Below are 16,098 nucleotides of genomic sequence, written 5' to 3' on the forward strand. Positions count from 1 at the left end.
CAAAGGTGAATGTCTAGTCAGATGGGAGGTATGATTTGTCCAATCCCAGGGCACTGCTCATGAACCTGGAATGTAGCTTACAGAGCACTGGGCATCTAGGGAGGGCGAAGGACCTGGACTGCGCTGATTACTTCAGGTGGCCAAGGATTGGCTGGGTTACTGGGGTCTCTCAAAATCACATTTCACAGGAAGTGGTTTGCATGGAGAGTAAATAGGAATTACTAATTAGGGATTAGGTCCATCAGTCTAGTTCAGGAGAAGGTGATTTGGTCCTTAAAAAAAAAAGCACACTTTTAAGTACTTACAATACCAAGTCATGTGTTTCATTCTTGAGACTTCTCATGGGGGGCACTTAGAGCCTTTAAGCCTTGTAGAGTGAAGCCATGGAATATATTAGAGTCTATTAGAGTGTGTGTGCGGGGGGGGGGAGGGGGCAGTCAGAGAGAGGGGATGAGGATAAAGGCACTTAAGAGAAGGAATTCATGAGTGAAGGAATGAAACTGAATGGCACCCAGAAGGGAATAGAAGTTTTGTGTTGCAGGAGATGTAAGGTGAGTTGGGGAATAGCAAAAAAAAAAAAAAAAAAAAAAAATGAGGTCAGTTATGAAAGGCTGGTCAAAGTCTTCACGTCTTCATTCTTTGGAAGCCATTGAAAGGTGTTATACAGGGGAGTGACGAGATCAGACCCACGCTTCAGCGCTTTACAAAGCTCCCCTTAGCTTCAGCGTGGAGCGTGGACAGAGTGGCCAAACCATAGGCAGAGATCCAAGTTAGGAGGCTCTTGCAGTAGTTCATGTGAGAGACGGTGGTGGTTGACATGGAGAAGTGTGGTGGGAAGGGGGAAGGCATCCATTTGATCACTATGAACTGGTAAAATTAGCCAGAGCGGGCATGGTTTTCATGTGGAGGGTGAAACAGAGTGATAGTAGCACCCAAGTGTCTGATTTGAGTTCTGGGGCTTGGTGGGACCATTCCTTGAGACTGGAGCAGTGGAGGAGGTGGAGGTGAAGAGTTTAGAGAGAAGAGAGACTTCAGTCAGGGAGTTCTGGGCTGGAGTCTGATGCTCTGGCTTCTGACAAACGTCGCTGCTGTCTGTGGGCAAATCATGATCCTTCTTTAGCTCTTGCTTCTCCAGTTCTAGCACAAAGGGACTGTTTAACAGGCGTCTGTAGCCTCATGATTGTCAACTCTGATTCAGCAGGTCTGACGTGTACTCCAGGAATCACTGTTTTAAAAATTTCCCAGCTGAAGTTGCTGTCCAACAGGTTTGGAGACCTGTGGGTCAGGAGATCCATGAGGATTCTTATAGCTCAACCATCTCAGTGAACTTTTTCCCTAGTTCTTTGTCCTTCCTGCTGACTCTGCAGATGCAAGCTGGCATCTGGCCTTTGGAGGGGCCTCCACAGTCACCGCCATTGCATGCCAGTAACCACAGCGTGTCTCACTACCGCCCCCGCGCCCTTCCCCACCACCGCCCCACACAGGCGGAGGAAGCCAGGATGATTGCCCCTCACACAAATTGAGGCAACTCCTTGCCATGTTTTTTCAGGACATATGGTTAATTTCCTACCAGGGTAATCTGTTATAAATTGCTTCTGTGGTTCATTGGAATGGAAGGTTGGTTATTTTTTTTCCAACTGTGGTAGTCAATGCAGAAAAAAAAAAAACCTCACTTCTTTAAAATCAAAGTTCTGTAGACAGAACATACTGAGAAATTGGGTTTTATTCTTCCAGCTCTGCTCACAGGCCACATCCCCTACACTCTCTCTTGGTGTTTTCACTGATCCCACTTCCTGCTGCTGATGAACTCAGCAGATACTGCATGTGGACACTTGAGGAAAAATAATCCAACACATCTGAGAAATTCATTGGGGCTTGGCCATCAATAGGGAGGCTTTAGGTGTTACTTCTTGCAACTTACAAACAATATTAATTGCACTGAGACCTCCAGGCTAGACCAAGAAGGGGATTCCCTTACACCACACATGAGAACTTTTGGCTGGAGTGAGACAGTATGGGTCTTTCCCTCACTGCAAGGCTGTGATCAATTCTTGGCTTCCAAATCCAAAAGGGATGTGGGAATCTGGTGAGAATGGCAAAGGCCTGGAGTATAAGACTTACGTACAAAGATGAAAAGATGTGTAACACCTTTTCCAGCCTGGAGATCCCATAGAGTGGCTTAATTATAACCTCGCTGTATACAGGGTTCTTATTTCTCTGATGATGTAAGCCCACTGCTGGACCCCAATCTGTTCTGAAGCAGAAACCACATCTGATTTATTTCTAATTCTTTCCATGGTGTCTAGCATAATGCTCTGAATGAAATGCTGGCTGAGGAACCTGGTTCATCAGCTGTATTCCCAGGTCTCATTTCAGAGCTTAACTGTGGGGTTATTCAAACCCAGGCTTGAATTCCAGTTACACCAATTACAAACTAACTGTGTGAATGTGGAGAAGACACTAACTGCAACGTGTTGTAACTTTCTTACCTATAAAACGATGTTAAAATACTGACCACGTAGGGCAATTCTGAGGATTAAAACAGAGAGCACGTGTATCTAAGATACCTACTAGAAAGCCGGGTAAATGTATTACATGTTTCTTGAGTGAAGGACCAAATAAAGATCTGGAGAGCATTCAGGTAGACTCGAGAAGGCAAGTGAGTGGAGTGACTTGAAGCATCTCTTTGCCTGGGACAGCGCTGACCAGTCGTGCAAACCCATCCCTGACTGAGGGAACAAGGTGACAGCCCTCTGTAGCCTTGGAAGAACCTTAACGCTATGGCTTGTGGCCACTCACTGTTGTGATTGTGCACAAGTTGTGTGTGTGTGTGTGTGCCTGCATGCATGTGACGTCTAGTGATGAATTTTGAGCTTTCTGGAAACTTGGCTGGTATCTAAGACCTCTCTGCATTTCCCTCTGCTTAAAAACTATAAACACCCTGGGTTTCAATACATGTAAGCGGAGACCCAGCAGTGATTAGGTGCCTTCTGTAATCTGAGAACAGAAAGAAAAACAAACAAACCAAAATTACTCTCTTCCTTCTATTGCTTACATTCTTGTGGAGAAGTCAGACTTTCTCTTGGAAGCCCTCCCCAACTGTTAAAGCGGAGTCACCGTAAATTGGTTTATTTAAAAAGAATCGAACGTGGCAGATGAAGGTGACGCTCTTTTTTTTCCTCTGAGATCCCCCTCCCTTCGAGGCGATTTCCGGCACGAATTTTGCAGCCCCTATTTTCTGGGTTTGTCATGGAATGTAATAACAGGCAACACATGGAGTTGCTGGTTTTTTTAAAAAAAAAATCCTTTTTACGTAATGATTTCAAACAACATACTTTTTGACAATTTGCTTTTCCCCCTCTTTCTACTCAATGTTGTATTCTTGAGATCCATCCATGTCTTTCCACGTAGGTCTAATTAATTCATTTAGTTTTTTTCTTTATTATAGTGAATTGTATGAATATACCACAGTTTCTTTGCCTGCTCCCTATTGAAGGACATGAAGGTTGTTTCCGGTTTTTCTCCATGACAAATAAACAATGCTACAGAGAGCATCCAGGATGCCCTCGGTCATGCGAGCAAGCATTTCTGTAAAGCACGACTGCTAAGTCATTGAATATGCACATTTTCAATTTCATTTCTCTCCAAAGTGATTGTACTAATTTACACTCCCACCAGCAGGGTGCGAGAATCCCGTTTTCTCAAGTCTTTGCCGGCAGTCGGTATTGACAGACTCCGTGATGCCTGTCAAGCTGTTTGGTGTGAAATGGTGTTTCGCTCTTGTTTTAATTTGCATTTCCTTTGTCGCTGGTGAGGAGAACCACCTTTTCCGCAGTTCGCTGACTCTTCTGAATTGTCTGCTCCCATCGTTTGCCCACTTTTAAGTTATATTGTTGGTTTGTTTAAACTGGCATGTAATTTCTCGACCTAGTCAGGATTCGAATTCGTGTTGGTTTTACACATTATAAATATCTTTTCTAAACCTGTCCTTTTTTCCTTTAGTATGTTTTGCAGAGAACGGTTGAATTTGGGATGTAGTCCGTGTTATCAGTGCTGTCCTGTAAACTACTAATTTGAGAGTTTGCTAAGAAATGTGGTTCTTTTCTCCTATTCAAAAATGATTATTCTAGATTTTCTCCTAATTAAACATTTTCCTCATTTATGGTTCTGTTTAATTATTTTCATGGGAGATGTGAGTTTCAAATGGAAAAATCTTGCCATTTATTGTTTTCTTTTTCCTTTCGCTGTCGTATAATGCCACCTCTGTTGTATGCCAGCTTCTCACATGTATTTGATTCAAATTCTGTTCCGCTGACCGTTCTCCTCCTGTTTCAGTAATACTGTTTTAATTTCAATAGCTTTAAAATGTAAATGTCTTAGCAAACACATACTTAAGTGCTACCTCCTATATTTTTCTTCCAGAATCAGCTTGGTTTGTCTTTTGCGTTTGCATACCCAGGTGGATTTTAGAATAAGTGTGCAGAGTTGTAAAGAAAAAAATCTTGTTGAGATTTTATTTGCAATCTCATTGAATCTATTAATGATTTGGATCAAATTAGTCACTTTGTGATTTTTAACGTCTCCATCCATGGAAGTGGTACAGATCTCCATCTATTTTGTTTTCTCTTATGTTTCTTAAGAACATTTTATAATGTTCTGTACAAGGTTTTACACGTATGTGTTTTAGAATTTTATTTATGAACAACTTTGATTATTTTTGCCTTGGTGACTATGCTTACATCACACTCTTACTGATACGTATGCACTTTTGCATGTTAATCATCCCTTCTGAAATCTCATAGTTGCTCCATTAGTTCATTTACAGCTTTTCTTGGTTTACTATATTGATAATCTTATAATGTATAAATACATAATTACAGCTTCCACTTCTCATGCCACCTTTGTTTTTCTTGTTTTGTTGCCCAGTTAGGACTTCTGGTTGACTGGTAATGGTGAATTATGGGGCCTTTGCTATTATCTTTTCTTGACTTTAATAGAAATACTTCCAAATTTTATCATGTGCAGGTTTTTGGATAGCTACTTATTATTAGATTAAAGATGGAAGTTTCCTGCTGTTGATAATTTTCTAAGAATTGTATCCTAAATAAATGTTGAATTTCATTGCACATTTTATGTATCTACTGAGACATTGTTTTCTCTTTTAAGTTGATCATATGTTGAATAATCTTACTTTGATAATGTTTTTTTTCTTAGTGATGCATATCTGTCTTTCTGTGATAAATTCTATTTAGGCCATTATGCTTGCTGGTCAGGCTTAGAACAGTACTAGGTTTAACATGGTAGTATTTTGCTTAAGATTTTTTTTAATTCAGATCTTTGCAGCCTATAATTTTTTCCTTGTACTTCAAATTTTTTGAGGGGGATTTGTGCTAGCGTTACTGTCTTTGTTGACATTCTAATTTTGATCTAGATAACTCTTCTCTACCAAACCCTTCCACCTGCTGTTTTTCTCATCCTTGCTAGAACTTAAAAGCCATATTCTATCTTGGTCTGCATTTTAATTTTATTGTCAAAATGCACATTTCCAAATGTAAAATAGTTATTTTTTGAGGCCCATTAGCTGTGCTAATTTTTGCTCTCAAAGTAATAAATGGGATTCTTAGGTAGAAAAAAAAAACAAAACTGGATGTCCTTCATTTAGTCTGCTCATCCTAGCAATGGCCGATAGTGAAATTCCCAGGTAAATCAAGGAAATCTGTCAACCACGTCCACAAATCAGTTTATTAATGATAATTAAATTAGTGGCTTCCTGCATGCTCGACACTGTGCTAAGCACTTTGTATACACAATATTACATAAAATTTTCAAAAATCATATGAGACAGGTAGTGGTATTCTCAGTTTAGAGATAAGAAAACTGGAGTTTATGGGGCTAAAATAACCTACTTAAGTGTGCATAGGTGTTAAATGGCGATTTTCATCCTGTCTTGTCTGATGCCAAGTCACGTACTCTCAACCATTTTGCTACACTGTGTCTTCAACAAGGTTTGGAGACCCTAATGCCATCCATGAGAATTCCATGCCGGCACATAACAGAGTTTAGCCCCACCCTGTCTCCTGGTTCACACACTCCTTATATCTTAGCTCTCTGGTTAACAGGTAAGAGTTCTGTTTCGGAGCATAGACATTGGTTTGTCTTCTTTTGTCTTACGCATGTCTCGTTTTCCTTGATTTCTTCTTACACTCCATCAAAGAAATACCTACTCTTGCTCTGACATCTTCTTTCTTCTATCCTCATGACCTTATGTTCAGTTTCCTCATTTCTAGTTATTCTTATTAATGCTTATTGATTTTTCTTTACTTTTATACTAAAGAGGTTAAAAAAGAAGAGAAGGTGTCCTACATCGGACTCTTGTGCCCCCGAGGCAGGAACCTGCTGTTGGATTCTCGGATGCCCTGGAGTCCTGGTTGGTGTCTGAAGCTGAGAGAAGGTCGGCACTCTTACGAACTAACTCGGATACTGCCTGACTCTGGGCTTCTCTGACGGGCAACATGCCTCCACTCTGTCGAAGGTAAGGGTTTCTTTGACTAGCCAGGCATAAGACAGAACATGAAGACTGAGCTGCTTGCCCTGTGGTGAATGTTTTCCTGTTATTGTAACCTACTTGCTGTCAGCTCTCTTCCTTTATGATGTTTAATTGAAATCTCAGCTTAATGAGGTCTGGCCAGTCTCTTTCCTTTGGCTGAAGACTTGATGTTACTGCCAATATATCTGAGTGAGAAGAGAACAGTTTCTAGAGAAATGGAAAACTTCATTGGCTATTAAAGGCCACTAGAAATGAATTGCTAACATGATGCATTTCCCCCCTCCCCTTACATTTTAACAGATTAATTTGCCACTAAACAGGCGTTTCCCTCAAAAATGATGATTTTTATTTGATAGTCTTGGAATATTCCTGGAACTCAAGTCCAGCCAATGAATCTAGGTTTTTTGTTGGTTGAAGTTCAGGCTCTATGATCTCACCTAAACTGGCTCCTGGGAATATGGTTGGAAATTTTAAATTTTGTGCTTTTCCATTTTCCCTTTCTTTGTAGCCCAGTCCAGATGCCATGTCCCTACAGATCTTTCCTTAAGTCCCAAATGACAATAATTCGCCCATCATCTGGACATCTAGAGAGCTTGTATTTAAATCCTGGCATTTGGCCCCGTGCAGTGAGATGCAATGTGGTAGAGGAGAGGCTATGTGTATTGGAGCAGGGCAGGAATGTGTTTGCATCTTGGGATGAGTATTTACCAGCTCGGTGCTTGTGACTTCTCAATATTCCATTCTCTGTCAAATGATAATATTCAAAATAGTAATGATGATAATGACACCTGTCTTACCTGGTGTTGGGAGAATTCAATGAGGTCACACATAGATTAGACTCGGTGCACAGGAGAGACAATTCATAACTATGATTTCCAATTTCTGTATCTCCACCCTCACTAGCACTTGTAAATAACATCATTTGTAGAAATAACAAGTCTGTCCTTCCTTAACACTAACCAGGCAAACTAAGAGCTTTTCATCAGGGGACTATGTCTCATCAACTGGCATGCCGTTTTTTTGGCACTTAGTCAACCTCGTAGGCTTTACTTTAGATATCCTCATAAAAGTAGTATTTTGTTTCATGTGAGGACTCAATTCTTGAAAGTTGCTTAGTGTTAATTTTTTTTTTTAAATTAAATCTTCCTTTCCAGCCACCTGGGAAATGCACCATTAAAGTGAGTCATGTGGTTGGTTTATCCTTTCGTAGAGTTGACTTTTGGAAAGTGAATAATCCCTAGTAATTTAAAGTGCTTATATTCAGATACCAATGCTCCTTAGAGAGGTGCCTAATCCATGTGCATCAACTACTCTGTACAATCTTCTATTTCTGAAAAAGAATTGCCACTGAAGCCAGGGATGGGTCTACATGAATGATATTCTTCTATTGTGTGGAATTTGTCTTTACTTTTTAATGAACTAATGTAGAAATGGGTTGGAATATATTTAGATTCTCCATAGCACAGACTTGTAAGACCTTACTTTTAGGAAAACTGTTAAGAGCCAAGGGGAAATGAGAAGGAAACTGATATTTATTGAACATCTACATGCTAAGCATTGATAAGCATTTTCACCAACACAGCACAGCTATTCCTCATCATGTTATGAACAGCACTCTTCCTATTTTATTGGTCAGAAAAATAGGCAAAGTAATCTATGCAAGCATCAGAAGCCGAGATTTGAAATCAAGTCTGCCTGATGCCAAATCCCTTACTAACTCCAGTAATGTATTCCTTCTTGAGTATAATATACTGAGTTTAGGCAGGAAGTGAAAAATCTTAAGATTTGTGTGGTATTTACCTTATTTGGTGGGCACTTAAAAAATATCTTATTGTGCATTATCCTGGAGCCTCATTTTTATTTGGGTATGCAACATGGACCTAAACCTTGGCTCGGAGGCTAGTTCCAGTGAGGTTTTCAAAGAGTTAATATGTTCCCCCTTTTTGTAGAAGATGAAACGTGGACTGCTTCTAGCAGCCACAAAGCTGAGTATTTATTAAATACACTTATTCCCCTTTCATCTATCTGGCCAATGTTCCCAACCATAATCTAATTTCCTCTAAAATTTTCCATGGAGCAGGATGGTGGCTCCAAATCTTGAAATGCTAAAGAAATCATTTAATGACCTGTGGTGAGTTGCTATGAACTCACTCCAGAACTGCTAATAAGTACTTGGAGAAGACTTATGGGTACACTCCAAGTCTCTCCAAAATCACCCTTCTAGCTGCAATCAGGGACTTTCTGGGGGTATTTGGAAGTTCTAGATGACTCTTAGTTCAGTTTGAGATATGGTGCTACTAAGGCCAATGATTTGAGCCCTCTGTCCCCTTCTAGTGCTCATATACTATACCTTTCACTTTGGACAGCCATTTAGCACATAAATGGTATAGGTTGTAAACAGCCAAAAACAAAAGAAAACAAAAACCAGCAGAGATGGCTTATTGTGGACGTTAACTCTGTACATTCATTTAACCTATATTTGCTAAGTGCACATTTGGTACTGAACTCTAGGGGTACATGGCCAACTTGGACAAGGACTGTTACTGAGTAAGTCACAGACTACAGGGGATACTTAAACAGGCAGTTATGTACTGTTATGATGCATACCATGCTAAAGGTAGGTATAGCTAATATCTGTAAGAGTAACAGAGGAAGGTTGTTGATTAATAACAAGTGGAGTTTACTAAGTATCATAATGATGAGAATTATTAGTAATGGTGATTATAACTATTATCATCAATCTCTTAGTGCTAAACCCACTGCTAATGCCTGTATGTGAATTATTCTATTCAACCCAACAACCTTTAGATACTGGTGATGGAGATAATGGGATAAGGAATACAACATTACACACTTTCCAAGGCACTGTGTTGGATCTTTTTTAAGATATTATTTTATTGGATCATGACAGCAACTCTGCTTTTCCCCCCGTTATTTGGGGGTAATAAAAACTCTCTGAGGTATTATAATCACCATTTTGGAGGGAAACAATCTGATGCTAAGAGTTTCTATAAATCCCCTAAGACTATTCAATGATGATGAAGAAGTTTCAAAACCTGGGCTAACTGATTCCACAGTTTATACCCCCAAGTACATTAAGCCAGACTGCCTTTGGGAAGGGTAAACATTGAAGGGTATTCTGTAGGTAGAGAAAGAAAAGAGAACTTTCCAGGAAGAGGAAATGATACGAAAAAAAAGCATACTGGTATTTTTAATAACATGTTAGAGAGGCCACTTTGTGAGAATGTCTGGTGCAAAAAAGAAAACAGTAGGAGACAAAGTCCAAATTATGGTTTAGTATCAAATTGCAAAGAAGGTGTTCTTTGTGTTTTAGCTAATAGGCTTGTGAGCCAAGGATAGGTTTTGAAGCAAGGGAGAAAACAATTGCAGGTCTGTGGTTTTAAAGAAAAAGCAGATGCAGCGAAAATAAATAAAACTACTTGGTATGACTGGGAAACCCAAACTCTGATAGGATTGTTCAGAGTTTTTGAAAATTCAATTTAAAAAGAATTGTCCTCCAACTCTGAAAATCCCACAGGATTCATAAGTACAGGCAGGTAGCTCCTGTCATGCAACGGATTCTGGGATTCTTTATCTCTGTGCTTTGGATTAGCTTCCAAGTTGGTTAATATTGACAGATAGCGTCCACAGGTCATACAACATACTCTACTGAGTGGTGTTGACATGAAATTGATGAAGACTGGTTGAAGAAATTAGTCTTTGACAAAGGTCTAAGTAGAAAATAGAGCCCTTGAACCCTAGGTCAAACCATACCACCCCTTCCATGGATGAGACTAGTGAAATAACGTGAAACTTCTCTCTCTGGAATGGTGCCTTTGGAACATTCTGAATTTATTATTTCATTCTTCTATACTTGGCTTTATTATTTTTTATTTCAACTCTGCATTTTCAACTTTCAAAAGAGTTACCCGATGCTGAGAAACTCATCTAATGGTATTTTCAACCTGTAAAGAAGGGCCTCCTGAGGTTGGCTTCTTCTGAATAAAGAGATGAAAGATCAACCATCCTTCTTTCTTTGCTCTTTCTCTTCCTTACTTCCTCCTCTTTTCCCTTCTATTCTTTCTTCCTTTCCCTTCCTTTCTTTCCTTCTTTCCTTTTTACATTTTTCCTATCTTTCCTTCCATTATCCTTTCTCTTCCTCCTTTGATCTCCTTTCATCTTTATTCCTTTTCCCGTCTGTGATATCATTCCCCTTTTCATCTTGGTTTCCCTAACTCATGTGTTGATCACCAAAAGTGCGCCTGTCTGCTGGGAACTGGGAATACAGAAAAGAGCAAAATACAGTCCCTGCCTACCTGGTGCTCATAGTCCAATGAGAAAGAGAAATAAGTAAATATGCAATTACAGTACAACGTGGTAGATGCTGTGATAAAAATGTGCATTTTGGAATTAAAGTGTCCCCCTCTTATCCACGGTTTTGCTTTCTATGGTTTCAGTTACCCATGGTCAACCACAGCCTGAAAATATTAAATGAAAAATTCCAGAAATAAATAATTCATAATTTAAAATTGCACACCATTCTAAGTATTGTGATGAAATCTCCCCTCTCTCACTTTGTCCTCCCTGGGACATGAGTCATCCCTTTGTCCAGTATATCCAGCCTGCTAGTCATTAGCCCTCTTAGTTATCAGGTTGACTGTCACAGGACCACAGTGCTTGTGTTTGAGTTACCTCTATTTTACTTAGTTATGGCCCCAAAGCACAAGAGTAGTGATGCTGGCAGTCTAGATACGCCAAAGAGAAGCTGTAAAGTGCTTACTTTAGGTGAGAAAGTAAAAGTTCTCAACTTAATAAGGAAAGAAAAACATCATATGCTGAGGCTGCTCAGATCTATGTAAGAACACATCTTCTGTCTGTGAAATTGTGAAGAAGAAAGAGGAAATTCATGCTGGTTTTGCTGTAGCACCTCAAACTGCCAGAGTTACTGCCACAGTGCATGACAAGTGCTTAGTTAACATGGAGAAGGCATTGAGTTTCTACAATAAAGTATTTTGAAAGAGAGAGCAAGAGACTGCATTCACAAAACTTTTATTACAGTATATTATATATATAGTATATATTATAATCGTTCTATTTTATTATTATTTATTATTAACCTCTTATTGTGCCTTGTTTATAAACTCAACTTTATCGTGGATATGTATCTATAGGGAAAAACATAGTATTTATAGGGTTTGGTACTATTTGTGTTTTCAGACATCCACAGAGGGTCTTGGAACGTATTTCCCCACGGATGAGCAGGGACTGTGCAAAGGTGGGACACATGGTCCCAGTTCAGAGTCTGTGAAGTCTTCCTGGAAGTGGTGCCCGGAAATGAGTTTTAAGGTAATATTTGTACCCAGAGAATCACTAAGGCAAAGATGTGACAGGCTGGAACAGTGGGATGCGTGGGGGTCTGTGAGAGCTTTAGAGAGGCAGAAATGAATGGCGCTTGTGGAAGATCTGGGCAGAGCAGATCCTTGTTTCCTATAAAGTTAAGGTCTTTTCCAGGTTTCTTCTTGAGAGTGTTACCATTTCCAAGTCATGCTTGTGCCTCCAAATTGCTGTTGACTGTGGCTTGCAGAACTAGATGCTCTCAGTGGCTACTGTGACAGGGTGGCCTGGTGTTGGCTACCCACTGCATTTTAGTGTAGAACAAAAGCAGACCACAACTTAAACAGACCCAGACTCAAAGAGAAAGCAACTTCTATGTTCAGAGCTTTTGCGACAGAACTGTTCTCTGGGTTTTACGTATATTGTCTCACTTAATCTTCAGTGAACTCCTTCGTGGAAGGAAATGACTAAAATAAATTAACTGGGCTGCACAGAAATCTGGTTGTTGGCCTAAAGAAACACTGTTTCTGATTGGTTCTGGTCTTATTCTTAACTGGTAGGGTCGTTTCTGGTTCCAGTTTGTGTGTGAGTAGAGACTTACCCACACCAACAAGTAGGGTATCTGAGAATTCAACTCAAATCTGAAATTATCTACCCAAAGATAGCAGCAGATTCCACAGGGAAAGGGCTCAGTCTGCGAGAGTGCCCTCCACTTCCGACGCCAGCCGCAAGCACAGGTTGTGCTTCTGACCTGCCCGCTGCAGATGGGAGGTTCCAACGATTCCCTTTAACTTGGGATGCAAATCCAGCTTGCTACCTGTACCTCTGACCAAATGGCTGTAAATCAGAGGTTGCCATGATCCCTTCCTTAGGTTCAATTTTCTTGCTAGAATGGTTTATTTACTAGATTACTGATTTTTTACAAAGAGGATACAAGTCAACCGTCAGATGAACAGATACATAGAGCGAGGTCTTGAACAAAGGAGCTCTATCTTCATGGAGTTTGGAACCTGGCATGGTGACCTGTGGAAACATTCTGGCTCCTCAGCCTGGAAGCTCTCCAAACCCCCTTCCTTTTGGGTTTTTATGGAGGCTCCATTACATAGGCATGATTGATTAACTTATTGGCCATGGCGATTTATTCAACCTCCAGCCCCCTCTCCTCTCCCTGGAAATTGGGGTGGGACTGAAAGTTCCGACCCTCTATTCTTGGTTAGTTCCCCCCCTTAACCAACCCCCATCTTTAAAAAGGTGCTTTCCAAAAAGTCATCTTCATTATTATAAACCCAGTTGTGGTGGAAAGGAGCTTGTTATGAATAACAAGACACCCATTTTGCCTTTCACCCCTGAAGTGTTTTCAGGAACTGAGGACAGGAGACTAAGTATTATGCTAAAAGATGCTTCCAGTGCTCTTATAACTCAGGAAATTTCAAGGGTTTTGGGAGCTTTGAACCAGGAGCTGTGAATAATGACCAAATACATATAAGAAATCTATTTTTGTCATTTGAATAACCCAATATATATGTTTCTTATAAATCACAGTGTCACATGGAGCACTGCATAGGTGAGGACAGTTCTAAACATGACTACACTAAGCAGTTGTCTGTGATGCAGGAGTTGCTTAAGGCAGCTACAGGAAAACATGGGACGGTAAAGATGTTGTGGTCTACTTAGAAAATCTGAGAGCTTTTGTCTTCACTCATTCTTTGGATGGGCTGGCACACAAGTTTCCCTTGAGGTTTTATCTGGTACAAGCTGAATGTAGAAATCTAAACTAGACTCTGACGCTTAAGACAAAGAACTTTATTATTCCCCTTGTTCATACTACCTCATGTTTTTTGGTTGAAATGACACATATATCAAAACATGAGATCCTAGGAGGTGCGTTTAAGTTGCTTACAGAGAAGGGTCCTGAGAATCAGAGTGACAAAAGGGAGAATCATGGGCTTTAAGACCAGGTGTCACCTGGCTCAAGTTCTGGATCCTTGCAGTTGGAATACTCTGAGTGGTGGCTTCTGGATGTGGACTGGGACCAGGGCTGAAGGCTGAGGGGCTGAATATTATGGAGAAAGGAGTTAGGAGAACAGTGTTAATGGGATATAAATCACAGTCCTGAGTATAATCCAAAATATAGCATTCAGAAATAAACAGCATAAAACAAAAAAGACATTTGAGCTACAGCATCAGTCTGAAGGGCATTGGAAGAGATTTGAGTCCAATTATGAATCGATGGGACAGAAACTCTGGCCCAGAGCAAGAGGATGTAGAAAAGAGGACAGGAAAGAGAGAGAAAAAAATTTCATGAGTTTTGGGAATGAACCACAGGGGATTTTCATAAGGACACTGACAGTTTACAGAATACTCCAGGCTGCATAAATTTACATGTCCATGAACTTCTCTGAGCCTCAAATTCTTCTTCTGTAAAATGTGGATCAAAATACTGCCTGCCAGGATGGCTCTAAGTAATATGTGTGTATTTGGAAAGGGGAATTGTAAATTTACTCAACCAAATACGTGCAAGACCTGTGTACTAAAATTACAGAACATTTTACATAAAAAGACACTAGTAAATGGAAAGGTGTACCATGTTATTGGATCATATATTTTAATAAGATGTCAATTCTCTTCCAATTGATTAATAGGTTCAATTCAGTAGCAATCAGTTTCCAGCATAATTTTTAAAATAGAATTTTACGTAAAATATCTAAAATTCATAAAGAAATGGAAAGCCTAGAATAGCCTAAGTGATTCTGAAAAAGAGCAATGGTGATAGACTTACCCTGCCTGGTTTCAATACCTACTATCAAATACCTTAGTACAGTGGACTATTGACATAAAAGGAGGCATAGACATCAGTGGAACAGAACTGAGGCCCCACATAAACTCCCTTGTAGATATCAATTGCTTTTTGAAAAAGGTGCCAAGGTAATTAATGGGAGAATGAGCAAACTTCCAACAAATGATGCTAGATCAAATGGATATCATATAGAAAATAATAAATTAACCTCCCATCTTAAGAATTATACAAAAAATAGCTAGAAGTTGACCAGAGACCTAAATGTAATAGCACAAAGTGAAGAATATATAGGAGTAAAATCTTTGCTATCTGGTATAGGAAAAGCTTTCTTAGGACACAAGAAGTATGAACTACTAAAGGAAAAATAATAAATTATACTTCATCTAGTTTAAACGTCTCTGCTCTTCAAAAGATGCTATTAATAAAATGGGAAAGCAAACTTGAGACTAGAAGAAAATATTTGCAGTATGTGCCTCTAACAAATTGCTTTTGTCTAGAATATATAGATACAACTGAAAGCTTAAAAGAAACAGCTAAATAAAAATAGGCAAATGTTTTAACATACGTTTCACAAATGAAGACACGAATGGCCAATAAGCCTGTTGCAATAAGCTCAACGTCATGAGTCATCAAGCAAATACAGACATAGGCTACAAAGAGATACCACTATACAACCATTATAATGACCATAGTTAAAAGGATTGACATTAAGTTTTGGTAGGAAGTGCATCAGCTAGAATCTCAAATGTTGCTAGTGGGAATGCATAATATGTTGGAAAACTGTGTGGCAGTTTCTTATAAAGTTAAACATGCATTTACCATGTGATCCCTCAATTCCACTCTTAGGTGTTTACCCCAGAGAAATGGAAACATGTCCACACACGGATTTGTACTTGGATGTTCATAACAGCTTTCTTCCTAATAGCCCCAAATGGGAAATGAGCTAAATATCCATTTGTTGGTGAATGGGTAAACAATTTGTGGTCTATGCATATGATGAAATACTAGTCTGCAATAAAAATGAATGAACTGATGTACACATCATAAACACAGCTTAAAAACATTATGCAAATGGAAGTAAACCAGACACCAAAGATTACTTTCCATATGATTCAAATTTTGTAAAATTTTAGAAAAGACAAAATTATGATAGAAACAGATAAGTGATTGCCAGGGGCTTCAGGGGAGGGGAAGGGATTTACTGCAGAGGGGCACAAGGGAAATTTCTGCAGCGATAGAAATTGTCTATACTATAATTGTAGTGTTAGTTATAGAACTATACACATTTATCAAGACTTACTGAAATTCACTTAGTATCAGTGAATTTTATTGTATATAAATTATAATTCAATAAAACCGCCTTTTAAAAGAACAGCCAACTCAATAAGAAAAAAAAAACAACCCAATCCAAAAATGGGCA

The 16,098-nt window shown here is 39.4% G+C and overlaps 1 long non-coding RNA gene across 1 annotated transcript in view; it reads left to right on the forward strand.

Moving 5' to 3' along the window:
* LOC116280259 (uncharacterized) overlaps window positions 1–16,098 on the forward strand; it is a 144,731-nt gene that overhangs the window by 124,847 nt on the left and 3,786 nt on the right. The window contains exons 7-8 of the long non-coding RNA XR_004189554.2: window positions 6,335–6,532; window positions 11,765–11,893. This is a non-coding gene — a long non-coding RNA (uncharacterized lncRNA). The remainder of the gene's footprint in view (window positions 1–6,334; window positions 6,533–11,764; window positions 11,894–16,098) is intronic.

Source organism: Vicugna pacos, chromosome 4 (assembly GCF_048564905.1).
Source record: "Vicugna pacos chromosome 4, VicPac4, whole genome shotgun sequence".
Classification (NCBI taxonomy): Eukaryota; Metazoa; Chordata; class Mammalia; order Artiodactyla; family Camelidae; genus Vicugna; species Vicugna pacos.